The sequence below is a fragment of the Vicugna pacos genome, chromosome 14, assembly GCF_048564905.1.
Source record: "Vicugna pacos chromosome 14, VicPac4, whole genome shotgun sequence".
Lineage (NCBI taxonomy): Eukaryota > Metazoa > Chordata > Mammalia > Artiodactyla > Camelidae > Vicugna > Vicugna pacos.
The window spans coordinates 70,478,420-70,498,073 of record NC_133000.1 but is presented as its reverse complement, the minus strand read 5'-3'; the positions used below and the strand labels follow the sequence as shown (position 1 = coordinate 70,498,073).

At 41.8% G+C, this 19,654-nt stretch overlaps 1 pseudogene; it reads right to left on the bottom strand.

The window, feature by feature from the left end:
- Window positions 1-18,517: 18,517 nt before the first annotated feature.
- Window positions 18,518-19,434, bottom strand: LOC102541273 (pre-mRNA-splicing factor 38A pseudogene; annotated as a pseudogene).
- Between the last annotated feature and the right edge of the window lie 220 nt (window positions 19,435-19,654).

Below are 19,654 nucleotides of genomic sequence, written 5' to 3'. Positions count from 1 at the left end.
TCTTTCTTCCTTAGTTGGTGGCCTGCTCAGGTGATGTGGAATGGCGCTCAATCCATTCTAAGTTTCAGAAAGTCATCACTGGCTGAGTGGCACCGTATCTGCATGGAGAGAGAATCTGTCTAGGCAATGAAAGTATGGGAGGATTTCAGGGAGCAATGCCTCATGAGCAAGATGGGAACAGCGTGTGCTTGGATGCAGAACTCTTAACTGTTCAATACAGAGGAGGGTAAAATGGTTGCAAACGAGGCTGGAAAGCTGAGGATTACCTTATGTGTATTTATTGAATTTAACTGGGCTTTGTTGTGGTAACACATCCAAATATGGGATCAACTACAAGCTGATTTCTCAGTCAGGTACAGTCTGCTAGAAATGGAGGCAAATCACCAGCACTGTTACAGAATACAGAACATCACACTGCCACTCCAGATTTATGAGGCAGAGGATAGGCACCTGAGAAAGAAACAGATTTTCTAACAGAGACTCAGCCCTACAGGAGAGCACAGTGTCCAGGACACACAGATTGAACCCCACGCTGGAGCACACGAGAGGCCGGTTCCCAAGGCTATCACGAGGGACTGCAGTGAGGAGACCTACAGAGCAAATCCCTCGTCTTCTACCTGCCCCGCCCCGCCTGAGTCTCAGCCCGGTCACAGGTGGCATTCCTTAGGAGCCTGAGATGGGTTTTAAGCCAATGTAGCCTGAATTTCAAAGGACATCTGGGTTACTATTAACAGAATGCCAGACTTGAAGAGTGGTCTCAGTCACCTTTAGTTTTCCCTCAAACCCCAGCCCATCATGGTTGGAGGAAAGAATACTCACTAGCTGGCAAACTAAAGTGACAGTGACTTGAAGGCACAAGCAGCCCGTGCATTTGATCATCCAGGTTTCAGGGAAGGGTGTAGCAAGTTAGTGCATTACATGTCAGCCTGAAAGAATTTTTACCTTTTTACGGAGGGTTGCAACAGTTTTTATTCTTAAAATGCATTAAGCAACTAATTATATCTATACTATTAAAGTCAACTGTTTGCATACTTCATGATCAGGGCTTGTATTTTAATATCTTATTTCTAACTGTGGTTGTAACTTCCTCAAATTCAAGAGCCTTGTTTTATATCCGTATCCTGGCCATACTGCTAGTAATCCTCCATACATCTTTGGGCATGTGGATGATGGCCTGGGAACAAGAGTCCTGTTTTGCCTTATTTATCATTTTGCGTGCGGTAGTTGTTTTTTCTGTTCATCTTAGACCTGGTTTTGAATTATCTTAGACAAGAACTTGCCCTTGGAAATTGAGAATATCTGGGGACACATGTGAACTTATCTTCTGGTCGGAGCTCTAAGGGAGTGGGACACAGTTCAGCTTTATTTTAATGGTACGTTGTGCTTAAAAGATAGGAAAAAAATAAGAAGGAACTTTTTATCCTAATCATGAATGGCCCTGAGTCAGAACCCTGCCTTCTGCAGCATGTGAACATCAGGCAGACAGAACAGACAACTCGAAAGGCAGACCTCGACCTCATTAGAGAATAAACGCAGGAGGAAATGATGTCGGTGCGGCTGCGGGAAGCGGGATGAGAAAGCACAGGGAAGCGAAGCTGGAGGGACACTGAGAGAAAGGGCAGCCCCGCGAGGCCCCTCGGCAGGACCAGCGCTAACAGAGCCAAGAAAGGGCCTTGATTTCTGCTGTCTCCCCGCGTGTGCGGATTAATTTCCCATGCTTCCCGTTTCACAAAATGGAAGTTAAGATAAATTAAAGAACATTTGCCTGGAGATAACTCAGGGTTGAATAACATTAAATAGGTTAAGAGTTTGCTTCTCTCAGATGTGCGGGCTGCATCGCTTTTAGCCACTTCACATCTCAAGTGCTTAGCACAATTCTTCACACATAATAAACGTCTGGTAGGTGTTTGTTGAATGACTGAATGGAAACACATATTTGCAAATGATGAGAGCCAAAACTGGTTACTTTTAATAAGTGGAGAATATATATGTACAGCAAGTCAATAATGGATGATAAAATAGAAAAGGAAACTCCGAGAGTTTTCAAAGGAAGAAGTGCAATGAAAAGTAAAAGTACGAAATGTTCCATTGTGTCACAAATTAAAAATAAAAGCATTCATTTTCAGTTTTTACTTACCAGTTAGAAGTTTGTCTGTGCTGAGAGACTCCCCTGTCACAAATGCCTGGCTTTGTAAAGCAAGGTAGTGGAATGCAGACCCTGAAGCTGGGTTGACTGGTGTTGAGCTCAGCACTAGTTGTTAGCTTGGAGGGGCCTCCATGTCCTCATCTGTGAAGGGACACACGGGGTTGAGAGAGCCCCTTTCATCTTACTATTGGATTCACGAGTTCAGAACTAAACAATCAACACCAACACTAAGCAACCTACAGTCGTCCCTCAGAATCTGCAGGGCACTGGTTCCAGGACCAGCCATGGGCACCCAAAACTGCAGGTGCTCAAGTCCCTTATATACAGTGGCATGTATTTGCATATAACCTAAACACATCCTTCTGTACACTTTAAGTTATCTCTAGATTACTTATAATACCTAATGTAATGTAAATGCTATATAAACAGTTGCTGGGGCAGCAAATTCAGGTTCTGCGTTTTGTAACTTCCTGCAATGATTTTTGAAGATTTTCAATCTGCAGTTGTTTGATGCCTGCAGATGTGGAAGCCAAGGAGGCCGAGTGCATTATCAATTAGAGGGGGACCATAAGAAGGCAGATGAGATTCTGGACACAGTGAAAGAAGTCAGTGAGGGTCAATTTGAGCAACTGCACTGGTGGAAAAGCTAAACAAACAGGGAAAAAACAGACAGCACCGGCAGGTCGTGTCTCCCTGAGATGATGCAGAGAGCACCGCTGTGCGGCCCGCGCCTCAGCTGGGAGGGGACCCGGGGACTGTGCAGCTGGCTCAGGGGTTTTCCGTCAGGCCATTAATCATCTTGGATGTTGAGGGTAATGAGAAATGTCTAGTTTAGCTCCTGCACGAGTTTTCCCAAGGCAGCACGAACTCAGAATTCTAGAACCAGAGGGGTACTATCGATCCTCATTTCTCAGAAGAGAAACTTGAGACTCAGAGAAGTAAACAGACGTTCTTAAGTTCCTGCAGCGAGGTAATGTTAGACCTGGGGCCAAGACACGAAACAGGATCTGAATGATTAAAATCATATATTTAGTCGAAATTTTGCACTGGCTCTTGTAAACCAGGCACGGGATGCCGGGCATGGGACATTTCGTAATGACTTTTCTCCCTCTCTCGTGCCCCTACCTGGTCTACCCTTTAGCCAAATCTCCTCCCTTTCCCGGCCCCATTTCCTCTTCTTATATGGCCACTGGCTGAAAGCGGCAATACTAATTGAGGATTGATGAGCTAATACTGGAAACTTAATGCGGGGTTTTAGAGACTAAACTCTCTCTTGGATGCAAAGAATGGAGCTATGATTTGAAGCGACAAGGTGTGGGCCTGTTGTGTTACAGCTGCAAGAGGCGACACTGTCTCCTGTAGGTAATGGAGGCAGGAAATAGATCTCACTCACCGGGTGATTTATCCAAGGGATTTTCGACCTGGGTGCTGCAAGTGTTGCTCCTGCTGCTTATTAAAAAATCATGCCTGAGGATGGGAATAAGTAAAGGAAAGACTCAACAAAAATAAATCGTGACTCGCTGGTTTGGACGGCTCCCAGCTCTCCAGGTGCTAGAATTAAAAATGGCTTCTGAGTAAGTATCTAATCCAGAGCACCATCGGGGAGGCTGGCAGAGAGATGATGCTGAGGGTGTGAAACGCTCAGTGAAGCCTTGGAGAGACCAACCTTCTGTCAGGCAGAGGGCCCTCTAAGGCCACGACGGGGTGCTCACCATCCTCCACCTCACACCAGACTTTGGACTTCCAGGAAATTTGGGGGTGTTCCTCAGGCTGTTCAGAAGAAGCCCAAGGACTTATTTTTTATGCAATCTGGGTAAAATGCTGCAGGGTTCCGGGACTTGACTCCTAGCAAGGGTGCTAACCAAGTGGCCAAGTGGTCAGGCTCCCTGGCGGCCCTGAATGTGCCTCTCTCTCCCACAGAGACGCCAGCAAGGCAAGGGAGAGCCTGGAAGCTGTGCGTCCCGGGCTCATCCCATAACGGTCTTTTCCTCCTCCAGAGTCAGGGGAGCTCAGCCGCTGTGCCCTCCTTCAAAGCCAGCGCCTCCTATGTACTCTCCGTGGTCCGTCTTCGCCGCGCCTGCAGTGGAATGGACTCCTGTCTTCCCAGTTCTCCCTCATGCTCAAACAAGTGAGTACAGGGAGCACTTTCTCTGTAAAGAGATTTCTCTGCCAAACTGTCTGGACAAAGAGGCCGAGAAGACAAACCAAAACAACGTGGGACACTCACAGAAGGACTAGAGTTTACACCTGCACATCTACACGTGGACCCCTGGCATGTCTGCCATCCAGGAGTCCCTAAGCAGCACAGATTCCAGGACTTAGGAACACTTCCGTGCACAAGTTGTGTTCAGGCTTAAAAGGCATATTTTTAGTAACATGCCTTGGAGATTTTGCATGCAAATGTTCATAATGTATTTACTTCTTTAAAAGTTAAAACCAGCATGTATTTATAACCCGGTTTAAAAGTATACACGTATATATATACACATACACGTAGACATATAACACACCCTTCTCAAGTGCAACATAGACCATTTATAAAAATTGTGGCTGAGTCAGAAAGCAGGTATTAGCAAAGAAATGCCAAATAAAGTCACTGGTACCATACGTTCCTGACCCCAATGCAACTTCTTAAAAAAGAAATAAGACAACTAAAGGAAGATCTCAAGTTTATAAACAGAAACATAGCCCTCAATAACATGGACTTACATTCCACAAAGCTGACCTGACTGCCAACATTGCTGAGGGCCACTCTGCCAAAGCAGGGCCCCTCTGAGCCCCTGAGCAGGCTCCACCCCCTTGGGCGACATCAGCTGCCTGCGGGCAGGGTCACTCCATGGCCCATTTCCATGACAGTGGGGCTGTGATTCCTTTCTGCTGAACCATGTATTTCCTTTGGTTATGGGTTTGACTTCCATGCCTGCTACATCTCTTTCAGGACCACCACTGTGAACTTACGGATGCCTTCCACCTTTCATAGCATTCCATACATTATTTCCGATCAAGTCTCAGTCTCTAACACTCCCTCCTCTTTTTTCTTTCTTTCTTTCTTTTTTTTTAGTGGCAAAATAAATGAAGCAGTAGACTTAACCTCTGGTATCCACTCAGGTTACGTACCCAATTGTTACAAGCAGTGGGCTCCGTGACAGTTCAGTTACAGCATCAATTTGGAAAAAGCATCTTGTGAGTGTGGGATGTTGCCCCACAGGCTTTGGTATACGTTGGAAAGATCAATGGAGAGAGAATTCTGTCTCCTCCATACCCAGAACATTGGATCTGGGAACCCAAGGCTGAAAGAAGCAACAGCACCTGTGGGGCCCGTATGCAAACTACAGTTGATCCTTGAACAACACGGGTTTGAACTGCGAGGGTCCACTTATATGCGGGTTTTTTTTTTTTTTTCAGTAAATACTGTAGTACTGCACAGTCTGGGGTTGGCTGAATCCGTGGATGTGGAACCACAGGTATGGGGCTGACTGCAAAGTTGCACTTGGAGTTTGGGCTGAGCAGGGAGTCAGTGCCCCTCACCGCTGTGTCGTTCAAGGGTCAACTGTGCACGTTTTCTATCACCACGAACTTGGGCTTTCCTCTGCCAGAACTCCAGGGTCTGCAGGAGCAATGATTCATCCCCGGACACACAGTGTTTACACTGAGACTGTGGACTTGCCAGTTTGGGTTTCTCATGCCATGGATCCAGTAGGCCCTCAAATATGCAAAGTCAACTGGTCATGTTAATCCTGACCAGCACGGGAAGTAGGCTGCTGCAGGGGTAGGATGAATGTGTTAGAATCTTAGAGAATCATTCTAATGCCATGTCCAATGGCACAAATCCACGGAAAACGTCAGCAAGTCCATACAGGCCATTAGGGGCTCAGACCCTGTGAAATAAAGCTGTGAGTTTCCCACCCTGACCCTCCCCCTGATAAAGGATTCACCCCAGTTATAATTCTGCCTAGGGCAATGGATCCATGAAATGGGTGGAGAGAGAACACATTTTACATGTCAATTAATCATGATCTCTCGATAACTGCAGAAAGGAAGTAATTATCTCTATTTTCATTTTTGCTATCTTAAGCACATATTTGTAAAAATTGAACAATTTCTCTTTCCCTTTATTATGCCATGAATAAAAGTTCTTTTCATGGGGGTTAGCCATTTCATTTCTTAGGTTATAGGCTAGTAAAGTGGGATTATGACTGACCTGGAAAAGGAAAGGCTGTAATCCAGAGATGTGCTCAGTGATTGACAGGGCTGTGATTTCCCTCTACGGGAGTGGGGGAGCTATCTGAAAGTGCAAATGTCCATGGAAGAGTGTGCATACACGCTGGTGTTTCACCAGCACTCGACACTCTTTAGTGACAAATTTATTGCTTAAATTGTTGGAGGGGTTCCATTTCCTGTATCTGAACCTTTACTGGCACAATTTTTAATGAGGAAATGCTGGGAGAATTCCCCTTAACATTAGGAAGGAGACAGCATGACTGTGCTTACTACTTCTGTTCACTACAGAGAGTGGAGAAAGGCAAGACAAAGAAATAGAATTTAGAAAATTTTGAAAGAAGAAATAAAACTCGTATACTGCAGAGAGGAGCGCAAATTTGAAACACCTGCTGTTGACCCAGAGCATGTCTCCCAGGTCTGTCCCTGAGAAATTCTCATTCATGGATACTAATATCCATACCAACACTTTTTGCAGTAACACAGAACTGATTATAAAAGTCATAGATATCACTGAGCTGAAAACTCTAACCTTTTCCTCACCCATCAATATATCGAACAAAATATTTCACCAATAGGCACGTGTCATTAAAGTGCACATTTTGCACAAGGCAGCTCTTTCTGTTTTTGCTTGAGCAGCTCTACTATTAGAGAAAAGTGAAAAAGTCTTTGTATTTAGACAGAGTGAGTGTAAACTCTCTCCAGCTTCAAATTATTGATACTAGTTCCAACTTCATAAATTCTAGATTTAGTCCCTCTCCTACATTTAAATAATGATGTAATGATTCATGTTTTCTCTTTTGTGGCTAAAAATAACCTACATTTACATAGCATAGTTTGCAGATATCTTGAATTCTGGCTATTAACCTCCATTCAGTATGTTCATGTTTCTTTTTTCACCTTAATTTTCATGTTGAAAACATTACTATGTCCTATTGGACACTCTTGGTGTGCACATGGCAGTTCAAAAGTAGAGTATTAATCACATACTTTCTTCTAGATAATACTTGTCTATTAATTTATTCTTATTCATGAGGATTAGCCCATAGGAGCCATGTTGCATTGCTGACCCCATGTTCTGTTTCACTCTTCCCTAACTTCACTCTGCTAGAGGACCTCGCTAATACAGTCAATAGTGGATTAGAATAACCACTTCCATCTGTGAGAGGAGAATTAACTTTGCTGTTTAAGACTGGCATCTCTTGTTCTTAGGGGAGACTTTTCCTCTGTTCTTCACTTCCCTGTATCTGTAAGCACCCAAAGTCACTTCCCCTCAATATCCCATCCTGTAACTTCCCAGCCCAACAACCGACCTCCCCAGACCCTGATTTGTACTCCATATACTTCACTGGAGATGGGACTCCCACTAACTCGTTTGATTGTGGCTCCAATAACCTGTCTGTCCTTTGGACATTTCTTTCTCCACGTGGACTAAAGCATGACCTGAATTGTAGACCCTGAAGGATGCTACTTAATACCAATGGGAGCCTGTGAAACTAGGAAATTTGATTTGTTTGATACACCTCATCACTTCAATCAGCCTTTTTGGATAGTGACACTGTCCCGGGACACATCTTCTGTGGCCTGGAGGACTTTGCCATTTTTCTTTCCGGTCTTGCTTCCCCATGAAGGACGTTTGCTCCACTGCAGAATAAAGCTCTGTGGATACCCTAGTGCTCCAGAATGAATCACTGTACCCTTGAGTTCCCGCCATTTCTCTGCACCTAGTTATTTTTCCTTTTATATACATAGCCATTGATATTTTGTTAGGAACAGCCTGTACAACTACAAGCCTCTTCAAATAGATCATTTTTCCTTGGTGGGGTCATGTGTTAGTAAATCTCCACAATTTTATCATGGGAGCCTCCTATCACTCTTGAGTCATTCTCCTTTTTAAAGTCGCCTGCTGTTGGAACCCCATGTGCTCTTTGATGTTTAGAGAGACCCTGAATCTTTTAATCCATTGGATTCAACTACAATTGCTGTTTAGACAAAAGTGAATAAAACACTGTGCCTTTGAAGGCTCAAGTCCAGTTAGGTTAACAGGAAATGGAGACAGTGCCTTACAAGATAAATTGGTAAGGGATCTGCACAATGGTCTTAGCAAGTATGTGAAGGCACAGAAGAAAGAACAAGCCACTATGCAGAGGTTTTGAAAAGTGAATAGGAATTTGTCAAGTACAGAAAATGGCGGCGCGTTCCCGACCAGTGAGGCAGGGCACGTAAAAGCCCTGCTGTGGGGAAAAGCCCACGTGCCCAGGGGCGGGGAAGACCCATGCGGCTGAGCGATGCTGTAGTAGATGGGAGCGATCAGAAGGACAGTAGGAGCGAGATTATGAAGAACGTCAGTTTTCCTGCGAGAGTGTGCCTCTCATAACACAAGATCCACATAAGATTCTTCAACAAGGAAATGCTAAAATCCATGTTCTTGAAAAATGCTCCAAGATATTATAGTTAATTTGGGGGAATTCTAGTATTTCACTTTTATAAGACGGGTGGATTGAAACAACGATTTTCCGAAAGCACGTAAACCCACTGTGGTGGTTGTTGGGCAAGACCGGCATATGTTGAAAATCACAGTTTATATGGTTAACGTGTTCTGAACACTTTCACCCCCTACCTCTCCCCGAGTACTTCCCACGCCTGTATTCACATTCCAAGTTCAGCCACAAGTAGCAGATTGATGGACAGCAGCTGAAACTGCATTTTAAAACTTATTTTTGGACTATGAGAGAGACTGAGTATTTTCTCAACTTTGTAAGAGGCCTCTAGATGATCCTAGCTTATCTTCTCGTGCTCCCTGGATCCTCTGCAAAGACGGGTTGTCTGTAAATAAGGTTTGAACGCAGGAGGTATCTTGCTCACTGTTGAATCACAAAGACCTGTCACAGGGTCTAGAAACTAGGGGACACTCAGTAATAGTTATTAAATGAATGAAAAGAACAAACAGCCTCACTGAATCACAATCTCGCCTTGGCAGCAGTTGGGGAGGAGTCACACGTGGAGTTGTAAAAGTGACATAAGATTCTAACAGGTTTGTATCAGGCTGGTATGTAGTCAAGCCTGAATCAACCCTAAAACCTGCTCTTGAAATAATTCAGTTCCTCCTTCCTGCAGGGACTGTCAGAGACACAGAGGACAAGCCTTTCAGAAGGAGAATTTTCTAAATTCATGAACTAATTAAAGCTCAAACACAAGTTTAAAGATTCCAAAAGGTTTTAGGAAAAAGTGACCTTCTACTACTTGTGTTTTTCATTCTTTCCTTCTTGGATGTATTTTACTTTGTGTATTACATACATATATTCCTTATATTTATCTGAGGCATTGATGTGTAAACAGTCACAATGACTGAGAAAAGAGTAACGTCTAAATGAAATGCAGTAGAGGACAGAGAAACAGGAAGTACTTACTTGACACTATCTCCTTGTTTTCTGAGTCTCACGCATCTTTGAAACAGTTAATGTTTAGTCTCTTTTTATTTATATACTAATCAAGAATTTGTTATTTGATATAGCATCTGATATTTGATATAAATTAAGTTTAGGATTGAATGAAATTAGTTTTCCTCGTATATATATATATACGTTTTATATATATATATATATGTTTACCTTCTCAACTTTGGATCTCCCCCGGGACCCATCAACTTACCTTCTCATACTTGTCATACAGTAATTTTTTATTGATTGGTTCTCCTGCAGGTCAATAGAAAATGTGTAGGAAGCAGCAAAGGCAAGAATCAGTCATTTTTGTGTTAGTTGCTATAGCACTGTGTCAGCTGGAGAGCAGCCTCTTCACCTCATATAAAAGGTGGAAGCCGTCTCATGCCTCTCAGAGCCCGGGAATGCAGACAGAAGTACATAATGATGTAACTTTACCTCTAGAAAGGCACTTAAAGGATAGGCAGGCTTACCCTATGTGGTCATTATGAGAAACAAAGATTTAGCGAAGTTACAGTTCGTGTCCCAAATCACCCATCAAGCTGATATCAGTCAAGACAAGAACACTGGCATCTTGTTAACCAGTGTTCCTTCCACAGCAGTTTGTGATGGTCAGTGTTACACGCGGGCAGTAACCTCGAGAACGTGTTTTCTTTGGCATATACCATCAGAGTGTAGTGAGTAATCACGTGAATTCACGCATTAATAATCAAGCTGCCATTTATTAGGGACTTCTCTCACGAAGAGAACTTTGTGCTCATATCTGGCCTAGGATCTTCACGGCAACCTCGTATGATAGATACTACCGTTTATATTTTATGAACAGGAATGCTGACGCTTAGGAAAGATGACACCTTCACCCATGGCGATGCTACAGTTAGTCATGGAACTAGCACCTTAACCTGAATTTCAGCTAACAGGAATCCCCATGTCCCTAACATCCGAGCTGCAGTCCAGGAGTCGGGCTTAGCTCTGAAAGAAAGAGATGGGATTAGCACCTGCCCAGGGCTCCATCCTACCTCCACAACCAACGATTTGATTCCAGGTACAGTTATGGAAGTTTGTGTCTTAGAAAACAATCCTTAAGTAACTTGAAGTGAAAAATACCAGGAACTCAGTGTTCTTAAAAGCTTACTTACTTTTTTCCCCCACAAATTACAGTGAACTGATCTCAAAGCTCCCAGGTATCAAACAGATCTTTTTAGTTGTCACATAGAGAACAGAGAGCTGCTCTAATGGGAATGGCCTGCAAGTTGAAACCCGATCATTTGTCCATTATCATTTCTATTTGTTTTTAATTGAAAGGATGGTACATCTACAATTTTCGTTTTAAATCATACAAGTCTCACACTGATAAGCACTGATCTTTCCCAAAACACTAGAAATATATAACTGGAAAAAAAAATTCTGTCTTCTTATTACTTTGGAGGGACCGCCAGAGCTCTTGGCAGGGGAACAGCTTATCCAGTTAGCTCATTTTCCCTGCCCCAGGGCTTCTCTCCCCTCCTGGTCCCATTCTCTTTGAAAACACTGTTCTCATTAGCATCACCACAGCACGCTGAGGAAAGGCAGGCTTAAGAGAGGTTATTTTCTCTCTTCCCTGCTTCAAAGTGGCTGAGTAGATAAATAAGACAAGTAAAACAAGGATCTGACAGAGTATCTGATGTTTCTACATATTTATACTATTTTTTCATCTACATCAATTTTGGAAATCACTAGTTGAAAATTTAGCTTTTTCTTCTGCAGGCTCTTTGTTCTGTAAGAAAATCAGAGTGTGGCAATAGACAGAACAGGATCATCTAGAACCTTGATGAAGTAGAAAGCTTCTTCCACTAGTTTCTGATTTTAAATTTCTCATTAAAAAAAATGCATTCCGAGTAATTATTTATAAAAGAATCTTAAAATTGTAATAGCTATAATGCTTAGAATCTTGTTTTTCAAACTGCAATCCCCACTAGCCCAGGAAAAATCCCACATGAGCCCAGAAGACATTCTTAGAGGCCTCGAGGTTTTCCATATTTTCCCATTAGGTGTTTTGACTGCATCTTTAATTAAGCATCCAGTGTAAGTATCTTCTAGATCATCTGCACTACTGCCTGAACGTGAGTCCCAGCTCCGTATTTCCACTATAATAACTACTTCCGTGTTTAACTGCACTCCAGGTAAAGGCCACCAGTAAACGTTCGCAGCACACTGTAGGAAGGAGGGCTTTGCAATAACTGAGAAAAGGAGCAGAGGAATTGAGCTGCAGCACATCTCTCCCTGGCAGAGGCTGGCCAAGGTCAGAACAGCCTCTGCCATCACACACTGCCACCTCCATGTTGCGAGCAGGCTTATTTGTCAATGTGCAACAGTCCATCGTCAATGAAGACTTCTCCTGATCCTGGCTGTGGCAGTGATTACAATACATACTCATGCATGACAGAATTCAGTAATGCAGCTGGGCAAACTTTATCTTCAAGCAGACAACAGCACAGAATTAACAGGTCAACCCTCATTAAAATCAGCATTAGAGAACTTCTCATGGCAGCATTTCATTAAAGTGAGAAGCCTTATTAGCTCAAGCAGTCAAGTCTTAACTTATTAATATTTTATAAAACATATCAATGCAAATATGCACGTTTACATTAATATATTGAAGTCAGCATGGGAGAAAATGTTAAAACGGAAATAAACTCATGGCAAAATCTTCCTTATTACTAAATACAAATTCTTATTGAAGCCATCACTTGTAAATTAATTTCAAAAAATAATCTAGTTGACATAGCACAGGGAAATACATACAAGATCTTGCAGTAGCTCATAGAGAAAAGCAATGTGACAATGAATATATGTATGTTCATGTATAACTGAAAAAGTGTGCTCTACACTGGAAATTGACCCAACATTGTAAACTGACTATAACTCAATAAAAAAATATCTAGTTGAGTAAATATCATTGATTTGAAATAAATTTACTTTTTTAGTTTTTTTTAATTTATTTTATAATTTTTTTGGTTCTATAGATGCATAGGACTATTAAGAATAAGGAATTTATACCAGGTTGTACAGATTAAAATCACTATATAATTAAAACACCAGGAAATTTTTATTTCCTGTAAAAGAAGATACAGATTATAAAAGTCTGAAAATATACTGTGATATGCTTTATAAATGGTAAATACTTGGTAGAAACTTTTCAATATATTGGAGTCACAGACGTGGAAGAGAGCTTAGATATCATTTATTCTAATCCCCTTGTTCAGGCAAAACATGGGTTCAGGTAGTTAGAACCCTCCTTCAAGATCACATAGAAAGTTAAGTCATTCCATCAAGACATATTTCTGACCACTTACTCCTAGATGCAAAAATATAATGTACAAACATGGTCAATGGCAGAGCACCACTTAGAACCTACACCTTTTATGGCCAAGTCCAGTCTGTTTTTATTTCTCCATGGGGGTCTTTCTAAGCCTACACACCAGCCAAGATGGAGGCTGATGTTTTAAACAGGAATCAAAGAAATCACAGTGGCCTCTTCTAGTCTGGGTTCTGGTTCCATAAATGTTATGATTCATTTTTAATTTAGTTGGAAAGGCTGAGATTTTAGTATCAGCTATAGAGAAGGAGAAGCAAGGGGAGTAAGTTAAAAAACACGTATGTGACCTCAGGCTAGCCATTCAAAGTGAACTGTGGCTTTCTCTAAATCAAAGACATGCTTTATTATTTTGATAAGGAAAGCAAAGCTTCATTATCTTTCATTGGTCTTTCCAACAATGATGACAAATGATCAGTTAGTGTGGAAATTTTGCAAATTATTGACCATATTTGTTATCTATATGCTCAGTCATTGGGAAAACAATTACCAGGTGAACTTGTTCTGTCATTGGGCGTTTGGTATGAATTCCAAGCTGCATTGACCATCAGTTCTCTCTAAGCCTCATTCTCATTCATGTGGTACCAGTATAATCCTAGGTCCCTCGGATTTGAGTCCAAGAGGCCTTGAAAATGTTGGGTATTTCTTTTTCCCCATTTCACAGTTAACTCAATAAATGGAAAGTTCAAAGTCCATGTGTGTAATACTGGCATGGGTTCTCCAAAGAATATGCAGCCTCGCTTTTGTTCAAAGGGCTCTGAGTCACTGTGAGAATCCAGGGAGGAGTTGTAATTGCTAGCGGGGTACACTGAGGAAGGTCTTTTATAGTTGCCATTCATACTGCTCACCCAGTATTTCCAATTCGCCTTTCTCCAAGGTTAGGGTAGGGATGGCTCTTTGTGATCCCTTGAGGGTTGGAACCTGCAGTCCACTCTCTCATACAAAATTCCATAGTCGTTTCTTTGATTGAAATCTAGAGGAACAACTCTAATTAACCCAAGGGAGAAAAGACATGGCACCTTTTCTTACTGGAAGGAAGATGAGTACCTTGAAGAGTTGGACAATGAGGGAGCTTGGGGAGGACAAGGACGAGAACAAAAACAGCTCAGGGAGGAGCAGCCGAGTGCCTGACCACCTCGCTAGTTCACTGGTTTGCAATCATGAATGAACCCTGCCTACACAGTAGGCTCACCTGTAGAACTTTTAAAAAGGACTCATCCCAAAAATAAGGTAAAAACTGGGGTGTCAAATTAAGGACTCCCTGGATGAATTTAGTTGGCAGGTAGCAATACAAAGAAAATATGTTCAAGTCTAAATCTGGAAACTACTACTTAAATATGCAAAGAATGTTTGAAAATTAACAACAAATCAAAAGCAACCCTGATGTAAAAATGAGTAAAGGATATGAAAGGGCCATCTCTATAAGAAAACCTGCCCCCCCACCCAAAAAAACCCGAAAGCTAACAAACTCACACAGAGATACTCAGAATCACTGACAAATATAGAAATGAAAAATAAAACAAAAATATCCCCTTTGAAGTTCTGGAATGAAAAAATTAACAAACTGGATGTTGCCAAGGATTAGTGAGGATCTGAGCATATATAAAACTCATGTCTTGCTTTGGGAGTGAGTACAGCCATTCGTAAGAGCAATCTGTCATTTAGCCAAATTACGCACATAGCACACTGATTCCATTCTTAGCTATGTACCCCAAAGAAATTCTCACATAGGTCCCTACAGGAACACGTTCAAAAATATTCATTGCAGCATTATTTGTGTTACAGAGAGTTGGTTTCAAGTTGGCTGTCCATCCCTGGGAGAAAGGAAAGTTAAAGTTGATAGATATACACCAAGGAGTATTATGCAGCAGTTAAAAGAGGCAGTGAGGGGCTATGAATTAAATATACACATGGTGACATGGATGGATCTTAAAGGCATTTGCTTAGTGAGGAAAAAAATAATACAACATATTTAGCAAAGTACCACTAAGAAACTTTAAACTGCATGCACATCAAATAAAAAAATATATTTTTCAAGAATACATTAAACATCTATCCATCTACTACAAGGTACAGTAAGATAATTGGAATATAATATAAAAAGAAAAATATATAAAATAAAAACTAATGGCTGTGCCCCACCCCAGAACAATTTCTCTCTCTAGCTCTCTCTTTCTACTTACTTTTGGAGAGTTCCCAGCTGATTACAAAGCACAGTAAGAACAACTATTGAACGGAATATAAAATCTAAAAAAAGAGTAACACATCTCCAATGGCCTTTTCCCCTCACGGATGTCTTCACATAAGATTCCAAGTCCAGGTGAGAGAATCTGAGTACCTTAGTGTAAGTGATGTTTGTGCCCCTGGGCTCCTGAGATCAGACCTCCACCCGACTATGTGTAGAGCCAGAGGAGCTGTTTCCCTAAAAAGGGGATGTCAGGCAGTCCAAAATAATAGGCCCAGGTGGGCCTAACTATGCCCAGTAATAACCAGAGTAGATGTTTGGAAGTTTCTGATTCTCAAAATGTATTTAAGACAAGATGTTTGATTCCAGGATGAGAAAGATTAATTAGTGTATTGACAATTAATCCCTATAAATTCAGGATTCAACTTACTGCACTTAAATAATTCAGTATTCTTGAGTGCTTTGCTTTTACTACACTAAGTGCAGAGAATTAAAAAAAAATATATATATATATATATTTTGGATCTTGCCAACAGGAATTCCAGGTTAGATGGATTTCTGTGTGTCATTAGTGCTATGTGGTGTCTTAGGATGAGATATCTGTCAGGTCTTTGTAAATGATTAGAAAAAACTCGATTTGTGTGGGAATTTTAGCCAAAACCTGCATATGCTCTAAAATTTGCTGATGATTATCTTGAAAGTCCAACCCTGGATGGGACTCAGTTCCCTGAGTCCTCCTCTGGCACCCATTCAGACAACAGGCTGCTGCTGATGACTTTGGGCAAAGCTCCATTTGAATAACTGCTTGTGTTCTAGCAACAGAAACATCTTTACATCTAGAAGGGATCTTTGGGTTCTTATTATCCCCATTTTTAGTTGGGTTTTTTTTTTTTTAAAGAGACTAAAGTCCAGAGAAATGAAGTCCCTGTCCCTAGAAGGCAGGAGAGTCCAGGTCTCATTCCAAGCTCTCGCTCTGATGTCAGGACAATTTTATGGTTCTTCCCAGAACTGTCTTCCCCAGTGAATGATGTCCTTTTGGGGCAGTCAAAGTAGATGATACCTAGTGGTCCAGAACCCTGATGTCAGCATGACTGATACTAAAATGCCCGCCACTCTATTTTTTACAGCTTATTTGTTTAAAATTTAATGTATTTGTAATTTACATTAAGTTTTAAATCACAACTAAAATAGTATTTTGAGCCATTAAATTCATTTGTTCCCAAGTTGTTACACACACACACACACACACACACATACACACACACATATATCCCTGCCTGCAAAATTGCCACCCTGTCTCCTGTTGGTTTGCAATAAATTTGTACTTAAGCTCTTAAAACACACACACACAGGTATATACATGTATGTGTGTAATAAGTATATGCATATGTGCTATATACATGTATCTATGTTTTATATGCATGCATGTTTGTATATAAATATGCATATATAACCTTCGATGTCCAAGACACTACCCTAGACTTAGGGCATACAATGATGAAAGAAACAGTTATAATTCATGCTGTCAAGGAATTACAGTTTAAGAGAGGTAATTTCTATCAATACAAGTAAACAAAGCAGACACGGGTTCGGAAGTGGCTGTGACTTAGATGTTGACGAGTTCTATGCTCACATCTGTGTGTGTCATTGAAGGCGGAATGTGAAAGTGGGAAACGGGATAAAAGAAATTGCATATTTCTTTTATAAAGGTCTTAGAAATCTGAAGAAAATTGTATTTGTCTGGGTGGCTTTACATGAATATTTTCATATGAATACTTTCCACCTACCGAAAATTATTGTGGGGCTGCTTGTGTTGACTGTGTGGGGGGCTGCCTTCTTCTTCTCCTTCCCAACGTTTTCCACTTTAATCTAAAGCATGATTTATCAACTGATTCTATTTACTTTGTATTTTGTGGAATCTTACCCTTTCAAATTTTCATACGAAAATACTTCCTCATTTTTCTTTCTTTTGTAAGTGTGTGGGTGTTTCATGTTTAAGCACAGGGACTTTTGGTAAAATGCAGCTTTCTGATTATAATATATTTTTTAGTGCACATTAAAGTACTCTACACATAGAAACCTGATTGCTTGGTTGTTTTCATCTCTTGACTGTGCCCCAAACTGTCCTCAAATCTGTGCTTCATTCTTCCTTAAAATGACACATCCCCATGACTCCACCAAGCCCTTTTTGCAAATAATTCCCACTTCCAGATCCTAGCCCTTGGGCCATTTTCTAAGCATGAGTGTCATTTGTCCAGAGGCCAATGAACATCTCCAGCAGGCTACTGAGGCGCAAGGTATTAACTTCCCTGAAACACAAATTGCCCTGGCTTCTTCCTTTCTACTGGTGCCAGAGCATCCTTTTAGACATTCAGGTTTAAGAACTGTAAAAATCATTTTAACACATCTTGGACTTTCACTTCTTATACCCACTCAGTCATCAAGTACTTCTGTGATTTTTTTTGCCATCTTTCACCCCGATAGGGAAAATGAATCAGGAGGTAAATGTACAGTATTATGCTAAGAAGGGACCAGTAGGTTGAGCGACATACCTGGGAACTACCCCTGGGGAAGACCTGGGTGGGGATCCCTGGTACATGAGAATATTTTGCTTGGTTTCTTTGGTTATGATTATAGGGCCTCGGCTGGAAACTTAACTAGCCTTTATTCAGTCTTCTGGAAAATATTTTTGAAGTTCCAAATATATAAATGCATTTTGGGGATACTTTGCTATGAATTATTGGTAACAAATCTCTAGAAGCCTTTTGAACGTCCTCTTAGAGGTAGAGGTCAGATTTCTCTTTTTTTTGCAGAAAATGAGTGTGTCAAATTTAATAACAAAAGGGTCACCAGGGGGCCACACCCTCCCCATGTCATTCATACCCTCTACTCAAATCCATTCTACCCACATAAATTTAAGTACAAGCAAGGCTGGTTGCACAAAAAGATCAAAAGCAGCCCTTGGGAAGCATCATGCCTCAAACGTGGGTTACAATTCAAAAAGAGACACAAAACTCAGCACCTCTTCTCATTTAAAAGAAAAAAAGTGAACAAACTTGGTGGAAAAAAAATCTAAAATATTCTCATAGCTGCCTGGGGAGTAGGTCTTCATTCTTCCACATAGACAAGTGCCTTCATCTCCACAGAAGGCCATCGGGACCAAACAGAGTCCGTTACTCATTCCCTCTCCGGCTCTTCTTGTGGCTTTTCTTAGATCCTTCAGAACACTTAGAGTGGTTCCTATGTCTGTGACTATGGTGACGGCCTGGAGACTTGGAGCGAGATCTGTGCCATCTATCTCGGGACCTGCTGCGATGACGCCTTGGACTCTTGCTCTGATGCCTGTCTCGGAGAGGAGAGGGGCTTCTCCGTTTGGGAGACCGACTCCTACCCCTCCGGTAGCGCAGTGTGGGAGAACGACGTGGCTTGTCCAAGCCTCGGTAGCTTCTCCGGCGATGATCAGGTGACAGCACTCTCTCCAACTTCTCATTCTCTTCCTCCTCCTCTTCACTGGATTCCAAATCATCTATGTCCTCTTCTAGAGCACTGACCCGAGGCCCCAGTTGCTCAGCTTCCTCCAGCACATAGCATTTCTGTAGCTGGGGCAGAATGATATCACAGACTCTCTCACTATGCAGTAGTTCATCAATAAATTCATCTACATGCATCAGTTCAAACTCCTCATTTCGGTTCTGGCTCTTGATTTTTTGATAGTTGTTGTACAGAGGCTCCAGGTACCTGTAGCAATCAATTGCAGTGACTGTCAACCTCATGTAAAGCACTCCCAACATGCGGACATACTTGAAATCTTCATTTTTGATACACTCTACAATGATATCCTTCTCAGGCTGAATCTGAAGCATCTTCAAGGTCAAACACAGAAAGGGAGCTGGCTTTATGTTGCCACCATAGACACCACCCACGAAACTTAACTCCATGGCTTCATCGACAACAAGTTCAGCCGTAAGGCCAAAGCTCTCCTCTTTCCAATATTTGGGCTCGTACATTTGAGTCGAATGACCTTCTCCACCAGATAGTGAGGGTTGGTGCCGTGGGTGCTACGCTCATTCTTTACCTTACGGTTCTCCATTTTAGAACGCCTCCAGCTCTCTCTTTATACTGGTGCTAAGACCACCATTGCAGGCACACATGCCCACCTTGAGGATGTGCTCCCAGATGTAAGCATGGGCACATTGCTTTTACCCGTGTCCAGGCAGTGGCTCCCAGGTGCCTGGTAATGCAGGTGCAAATTTGCTGTTCACTTAGTAAGTCTGCGGAGAAAGATGGAGAGAAATCTGCTTCATTACTCT